Source organism: Anopheles marshallii, chromosome 3 (assembly GCF_943734725.1).
Source record: "Anopheles marshallii chromosome 3, idAnoMarsDA_429_01, whole genome shotgun sequence".
Classification (NCBI taxonomy): Eukaryota; Metazoa; Arthropoda; class Insecta; order Diptera; family Culicidae; genus Anopheles; species Anopheles marshallii.
This window is the reverse complement of record NC_071327.1, coordinates 13,531,753-13,541,062: the sequence shown is the minus strand read 5'-3', so window position 1 is coordinate 13,541,062 and position 9,310 is coordinate 13,531,753.

Sequence of the window (9,310 nt, the reverse complement as noted above, 5' to 3'; positions counted from 1 at the left end):
TTATTTCTTAATTGCTTAAAGCAACAACACATCTTCTGCTCGTTTGCTACAACAACCACGTGGGAATGAATTTTCATCCATCTTTTTGCACTCTTTTGCTTTCGATGGCTTTTCCCCCCCAAAAACGGACAGGAGTGTAAAAGACGTTTGCTCATCATCACCCGCAGCAACGCCACATGGTGATGAAACAGTTTAATGTAAAAAAATAACACACACACAAACACACACACACACAATGGCGAGATACCATACACGATAAACGGGAACAATGTTCACCACAGCAACAGGAAGATCAAAGTTTCCGCAAATTTTCACCAGCCAAACCACAACGGAACCCGAACCCCGGAGGCACCAGCGATGCGCGGCTGGCAAGGATGCGCCTTTAAAACCACCCACCAGCAACGGCAACAGCACAAACAGTACAAACACAAAAATACGCCAACATTGATTTATGTGTCATTATAATCATATGCACGGTTGATAATTTTTGTTAATTAACAACATACTGCCTGCTGTGTTACATCCCCACCCCCTTCTGGTGCTTTTTTTTTTTGTTTTGCTGGGTGGAATTTTCCCCTGCTCATTTTATGCCACTGCAGAAACATATGAAGCACACGATGATTGTCCAACTGGCGAATTATTGATATTTTTCCGGCATTTTCCATTGGCATTGCGGGCATGGGTGTGTGTGTGTGTTTGTGTGTGTAGAAGGATGGGTCGTTGCACACATTCCAACAAACGGGAGGTCCTTTTAAGTGCAACATTTTACACAACCCATCATTCGATGCTGCGCGCCATTGCTGGTGGTATAATTATTATCGGGCACTTTTTTATAATTATCCTGTGATGTGCGGTTATCGTACGGCTTTCATACACACACACGCATACGTTTCCAACCACGAGGGAACGTTTAAATAGTGACTCTATTTTCCATCAGCCAACGCGATCAAACACGATCCCCACGATTTTGTTTTTTTTTTTTTTGTTGGATGTCCGCAGGCTTTTCCCTGCGTTTGACGATTTATGTTGTAGGTGGCACACAGGACACGCGAGCGTGATATATTTATAATTTTATCATTATACTTAATCATTCTTCAAACCTCATATCACAAAACATTCACAAACACGATCACACATTCAGATTTATGCTCGAGGATCGAGACCACGATAAATAGATAGAGGTGTGACAGAGAGCGAGATAGAGAGAAAGAGAGAGAAAGAGCACAAGAGATGATGGAGTGGTGGCGGTGCACAAATAGGCCGGGCACGTGGCGCTGCAGGATGAAAATTACACTCAATTAACACAACGACAAAGAGATAATTTATATAGATTTATAAATTTGCACACACATATTACGCACGCATATTATGGATGGATAGTAAACAGAAGTAGAGTAAAAAAAACTAATTAAAATCGTTTTAGAACACACGGCACACATATGAAACGGGTCTTTTGTTTAGTTATCCATCACAACTTTTAATATCCTCGCACTGGTGCGCCATTTTCCGACGGGCATTAACTTGTATGTTGCACACTTCTCAGGTAATGTATTCGCCCAAAACGTTAATTACTCACAGAAGCACATTGAATTTGACACAGTTTACAAGTTGGTTTGATACATTCGTTAGGCATGTCTGCTTGATACGTGTTTTGTTTCCCTCTTCAAAAGCACACTGATTTATTGTTTCATTTTCTCGTTTAGATGGTCTTTTGATATAGTATTGTTTGTCAACTGTTTTTAAAATTATTATTTGCTTGTTTAAATCTTTTAAGTTTTACGTTATAAAAACATGGAAAATTAGAAAAAAAAAACACATGACAATCGAGAAAATGAAACAAAAGAGAAAAAAACACAACATAAACTTTCTAAACACATAAATACACATAAATACACACAAACACCACATATATAAAAAAACACACACACACTAATTAATATTTGCAAATGTCTTCCGAGTAAGAATTTTGAGCTAGAGTTTTATTTTGTTCCAGATGCAAATCAGCCTTTACGAAGGTGTTCGCGACTAGTGCGAAATAACCCGAACCGTTATGAAACAGCAGCAGTGTAGCAAAGGAACGGTAGCGGTGCGCAAAATACGCCCCGATGCAAACTTCGAACCGGCAAATCTTCGAATGATCGGAAGGCACTTCTTCACACTCGACCAAAGCCACCCGTCCACTGCGACAACAGCAACAACAACAACAACAACAGCAGCAGCAGTACCAACGAGAGAGGAGATGGCACAGCACATCACGTACAGTGTGTGCCGGTAGTTTTAGGTCCCTTTCTAGTTGCCAGCCTCCGATGGGATCGATCGCGATCTTTGCTAATCGTCATCGTTGTCATCTTCGTTGTAGACGTTTTCGTCTTCGCCAGGGATCACAAGGATCATCCACACCGCTTTAAGAGCCTTCGGTCCGCTTCTTCGTTCGTGTTCGTCGCGCAAAATGTCACCTCGTTGATGCAGGCACAGTTTGTTGGTAAGTCACAAAAATAGAGCCACTTTGGTTTAAAATCAATCGACAAACTGCCGAATGATAATAGTGCAATTAATTATAGTCCGCGACGGTGCAAACGGTGTTAACCAACATGACGTTTTAGGGAAAGCAGGTTCGGCGAGGGTAAAACATTCTTCAACCGATCGGGCAAATGGAGGTGGGATGAGCAACGCAACGGAGCAGCACGAACGGATTGACACCGATGTACCGAATGAATTCGATGACATTAGAGGGCAGTTAGCATAATATATATACACACAGACACACACATACACACACACAAACGCAAGCACACTTACAATTCGTTGTGTTAGATACATCGTGAACGACATGGTGATACAAATCGAACCCACAACTAGAGTGAGAGAAGAGGTTCCATGTTACGATCAGTACGCTAATTATAAACCCCAACATAACAACAAATCGAAGAAAAAATACAACCCACAAAACCAGTGCATAACACACCAGAGCAGAGCCAGACCCGAGCATCTGAAACCTCACACACCAACCAACCTCAAAATTTTCAATCTCACTCGATCTTTTTTTTTTTTGCTTCCGACACCAATAAACCAAGAATCCTGAAACGATCGAGATGTGCTTCGAAAAAAAAAACGAAGGAAACTCACGAAGGGGTGCTAATTTTAGGAAGTTCCTCCCATCGGCGATAACCAGAGCACGGAGACGCGTTTGCAGAAAATCAATACAACGTGACGGATTCGAGTAGATAAATATCGGTGTTTGCGGAGTAGCGGTGTTGATTAGCACGACTGCCCGTTGCTAACACCGCTGCGGGAAGGGTGACAAACACTTAAAGGTTTGGTTTGGTGACGTCGGCAGAAGGGTCTCTACCACACGGTAAATCTTCTACTATCACCCCACCCCACTCATTTGGTTGATAGATGGATGATGCTAATTGGAAAAAATAACGTCGTAAAAGGTAAAAATAGTTTTGACATTAAATCAGCGCTGTTTAAACGTTTACGAGAAAGAAACAAAAAAATAGTACTAATACGTAGGAACTAAGAACGCCATAGAATTCTTTCTAAGATTCCCAGTGGCGAAAGAACAGGAAACGTAAAAAAAATGGTGACAAAAGCTCACAAATTCGTTTGACATTTTTGTGTTATTTTTTATGGCAAACAAAAAAAAACGTTTAAAGAAGTATTTATAATTTATTTAAATAGTTACTTAAATTTATTTCAAACCAGTGCCAAAGAAATTACAAATTTAAACACTGGCATCGATCGCGCACATTTGGTGCCGTGACCAGGATGTTCCAATGATTTGGCCACATGCAGAGCGTGTTGCGGAAAGGAGACGCGAAACTGACTGCAATAATTCCGCCAATCTGTTGTTTTGTGGAATAAACGTGTAGGAATTCGGCTGATGGAGAGGAATGGACCATTATGGACCATTGGCTTGTGTCTGAATCCATAAGATCTTGAATCAAAGTCAGAGTTAATATTCTCGATCGCAGATAACCTGCAACTCTGTGAAAGATCTTTGTCCAAATTCTAAATCCCACAATCTAATTCACATGATCTCTTTTGTAGGAACAGAATTAAGCTTTTTAATAGTTCAATCCAATCCATCATCTTCTTTTCGGCCTTCCAGACTTTCCGGAACTCATTTAATAAAGAGCAAAACAGCAGTATAAAACTGTAAAATGTATATACAAACAAACTTTCGTTAATTTTCCACACCAAAGCTTTTAAATTATGCTAATATGATCCCTGACTATATGAAAGATCACCAACAAACCTTGTCCTCGTTGGTCGTGCCGTGTCAGTAATAATAAAATCACGGTGCTGATCAATTAGAGAGCTACATGAAGCATTTACAAATTGTTACTAATTAGATCGAGGCATAATAAAAGCTAATGCCCGTCCCTGTGTCGTACCGGCAACACTCGGTGGGTGTGTGTGTGTGAATGTAAATTAAATCATTTTTACCCATTTCACAACTGATTTGGTTTCGTTCTGCTCGCCAGTCGTGTACGCAAAAACCCTTCCCGTCGTGATGGGACAGTCAAGTGCTAATTATCGTTAGTCAAACAAACATCCAGTCAGCTGAAATGAATATCGGCCCCGATTGGTCATAATTTATTTCTTACGCATCACCGGTTCGGTTGCTCAATCAGATCATCGCGGGGGGCTATTTTTTGCGTTGACGTCGTTTGATCCGCCGTATCCTTCGCTTTGTGCAGAGATTTACAATTTAAACAAGCAAAACAGTCAACACTTTAACGATGGTGTGTTCGGTGTAAAATAAATAACAAAATGGTTCCTACACCAGATGCTGCACGTCACATCCCTATCGGATCGGTTTTTCTTTTGACGTAACAGCGCCAATCAACCATCAAACCGATCAAGGATCCGTCAACATCACGATAGGCAAAATAAAAAAAAACCCCCCCGAGACGGGGTGACAATTTGATGATGGTTAACGTGGGGAAGGCAACAAAAAAAAATGGTGCATTCACGACGCGTCTGGCACAGAAGTGGAAAGTTCAATCTACCGCATACATACATACACACGTTACACAGACGATCGAAAGCGCAATAAACTCGTTTCCCTATTAGCTCAGTCAATTTCACTTCTTCGCTACTCAAATATTTCAAACACCGCACTCGAGTGCAATGATACCACACAGAAGCGAGCGCGCGCACCCGATACGAGGACCATTGTTGCTGACAACTTGCCACTGGTGCGCTCGTCTGGTGCATTCCTGTTTCTGCTGGGATGCCAGGCCACGAGGTGGAAACGTTACGCTGCAAAAATTTCACCATTCGCTCATCAGAATTTTATTTGCACAAGATCGTGGCGATACTCGGGATCCGCGGTCGTCACATGCTGACTTCGGTAAGAACCATCCTCACACACACACACACGTGTCACACTCTCTGCTCGTCCCCCCCATCGTCAAATCGAACAGCAATTGAACGGCAGATAAATTGAGTCAGCACATCCCGGTCCACACCGGCCAAGACGGCGACAGTCACACATTCCGCCGTCCGATCAAGGATCCGGGCATACGCAGACGGGTGAAATTTGTTGCATTTTACCCTACCGAGGGGGTCCTTCGCTTTGGATCGGGCACTACCGGCGTGCAGATTCCAGCGCTGCACTGGTGTTCAACATAAAGTGCGGGTTCTGATTGTGGTGCTGACGTTCGCTTGGGCGGAAGATTTATCAGCAGGAAAAAGATGCACCGCGTACTGTAAAACATGTGCACTTTTACAGCAGTTTTTTTGTTTACTTTTTTCCATGTGACCCAGCCATAAAATTCACACATTTCTTGGTTATTTTTTTTTGATTTTCTATTCGTAAGCATTTCAATACCCACAGGCAACAGGTTTTAACATATGCAAAGTTGTCCATTTTAGTGGCATTTATTCAAATAAGAAGAAAATAATACAAAATGAGAACTTCACGTCGTAAAGAATTTTCCCCAACCGGTGCACTCAAAACTATTGAAGAGAAAATTCCAATCAAGCTGTGAAAACATGGGAAAATGGGGTAACGGACAGATGCTTCTCCCTTTCATCTAAACAGTAGTTCCAGCAGCCACTGCCGTATGAAAACAGGACAGGCAACAGATGACATACCGCATCACATCGACGTTAACCTTTCTCTGCCAACCCATGGCCACGCCACATTAGCCATATTGATTCTACCGCACACTACGAAAATGAGAACCGATCCGAAGCACTTTCATTTCATGATTGCCTCCTTGGCTTCTTCCACTGGTCGCCAAAGATGCTCCAAACAGACACTCGATACTAGTCACAATCTAGTGCCTTTTTTCCCCTCGGGGCCACTAGCCGAGACACACGGGGTGAGCTCGATGACGGTTGTCCACAACCGAGAGCAACACGCAACGGGGGGGGATGGCGAAAAATAAATAAATCAGCAATCAATAGCGTGTGTGTCTGGCTGGCGCGAGGGCATTGCATTTCCTCACCATCGCTGCGGTGTTTCGTGTGCCTTTTTTCCACATCCACTTTCTCCCGGTGCTCGGCAGCAACGGGCAAACGCATCGCTCCACAACAGCGTGCTGTGCTTCAAAAACCGTACGTGATCACTTCAAAATGATGACGTACGCATGTGACTTCCACATCGTATCTGTTTATGTGCAACGATGGCTTTAGCGTTGACTTGCAGAGGCTAGCTGGAGATTGCAAATCGATGAAACTGTCTCGCTGCACGCATTCGGACGGATAGCTAGGAGATGATTTGTGGAAAGTTAGCAGTTTGCAAAGGAATTCCTAAAGAGAGGGGTTTTAAATAAACATGTTACTCTATGCTGTATTTAACAAACAAGAAACTATTTATATGAAAAGAAATAATGGAGATGGTTTCCAGATGGTTCAACTGCTTGACAAATCATGTTTCTTGATGACAACATAGTTATTACTGATAACAATATCATTACAAAAATGATCACCCTCCGATCTCCCTTTCTGCTGACTCAGCGAACGAATCTATCGCAAACGCACATGCTGCCGATGACATGAATGCATTTTGCCGCTTACATCACTGCCGCTATCCACGACGACTATCGAGCAAACAGACATATGCGGGAAACCGGTTTACCCACAGCAGAAAACCCCTTTCGCCTAGCGGGAATGATGAATGGAATAGTAAAATCATCGGTGTCAAGCATATCGGAATCGGTCCTCTGCGAAACCAACTGCGATAACGAGCGGGGGAGCAAAAGTGTGCAGGCAACAAATGTGAAGCAACAGTGCTAGAATAAATGTAGCTGATGTTCCCCACATGCATAAAAATACAATTAATAACCATCCTCGACTGTACTTTGGTGTGCAAAGCCGGGAGCACACTGCGCTGGATGCTGAGTTAGTGTTATGAACCTGATCGGAAGCTTTGAGACAAGCAATCGTTCAAGGTGACACAGGCAGGCTGTGAAAATTAGTTGCACGACCGATAGTGTCACGCAACTTACAACACGTTGCGTACGCGCGTACAGTGCATGGTGCATCATGTTGCAATGCACGATCAGTGTGTAGCATTAAGAAGCATCATCGTTCACGATTGATATTTAAGTTTAAAGTGGACATTACTCATATTACATGACATCAAATCGTATGAAATAAGTATTATTAATTGAAGATAAATAAATCTTAACCCAGGCAGTATTTTTGATAAGCAACATGACGATCAATTCTAACAGAAATCTGTTGTTTTTTTTCTGGCATTTTCAATACCTTGAACCACCTGGAGGTTCATTTTCAACACCTTTAGAATGTCCTTGAGAATTGGTTTTTTTTTGTAGAAGCTTTCGCCTTGACATCACTAAGTCTATGCGTTCTTCGGGGGATGGGTCTTTCAAGAGCTCTGTGAGAACCTCTTGGATATTATTGTCTTCTTTTGTCAATCTTTCACTATCACTAGTGTGCAAAATAAATTTTATTCAAATTAATGAATCTGAAAGAAATAATTAATCTGAATCTCTATTTCCAAGAATTCCCGAAGATGCATGAAACAGCCAGGATTTAAGACCAATGAGCCACTTATCTGTTCCTGATTTCAATGACTCCTCACTAAAGATTCATATTAAAGAAACTTTTCAGAAAATTCATTCAACAATTGGTTCTCTGAAGGTGTTGAGCAGAGCAGTTTCTAAAAACTTCATATCGGAAAAATAAAAAGAGGTTCAGTATTGAAAGTCGTGGCTCGTTATATGAATTTTTCCTCATTGAAAGTGCTAACCGTGTCCCGTAATAATCGATATAATAGAGAAATTAGGAATTATTGTCGGGAATGAACTCTCAACAAACCAGAGAACATAGTATTGCTTCATAAACATGATAAAATACAATAAAATCTATAACAGTCCATAATCACCATCAACTAGAAATAGAGATAGTGATGTCAACAAAGACTCATTGCAATATCTCAAACATTCCACACATGTTCCCAATAAAATCAAGACTGCTTCATAAAATCGCCAACACTCGAAACATCTGTTAAAACAGGTGGATTTTGTCCGTATCGAATTCCCACATATTCAGTGGAACCAAATTTGTTACCAAGCTGCTGTTGCATTTCTTTCTAACCGTATCCAAACTGCGCTAAACGCTGTTACTAACAAATGCGAAGAATGGCAACGGGTGAAACCACACCCCGATGGCACTGAGCGCTATTTTAGTGCTTCCATACGATGAATGAAGCCACAATTATGATGAGCGGGAAACATATGGGTGGACCATCGGCAACATTCCCCGGTGGGAGTATGTTGACGACAGTGCCGAAGACGAGACGAGTTAGTTAATTTCCTGTCAAGCTCACTTTTTAGCTGAGTGATTTAGCGTACGCAACAGTAAGGTTGGGGTTTTTTCCTCCACCCAACCCTCGAATGGGTGCAGTATTGAGAATACATTGAAAGAAACACACACACACGGACACACCGGGAATAACAGACCAGGTTGATGTAATCCGTTGTTGTCTCCTTCCACTGCTTCATTGGATAATGGTTTACGTTTGTGTACTTTAAGCGGTTGCCCCCACACCTATCACCCTTTTTTTCCAACACCCCTTTCGGTCATAGACAGCACACCCGGGCTACCCATTTCAAACGGGCATACACAATCAACGATTAATTAACAACACATCCATCGACACAGAGCGCGGTTCGGGATCTTATGCCCGGGTTGGGAGAATACACGGCGCAACGCAACACCACACTTCGATCTTCGATCTCAAGAGTCGCACTCGGTACACGCAAACACTACACAAGAAGGATAAGACCTTCTCAGCCACCCTAGGAAGCTGCTACACCCACTTTCA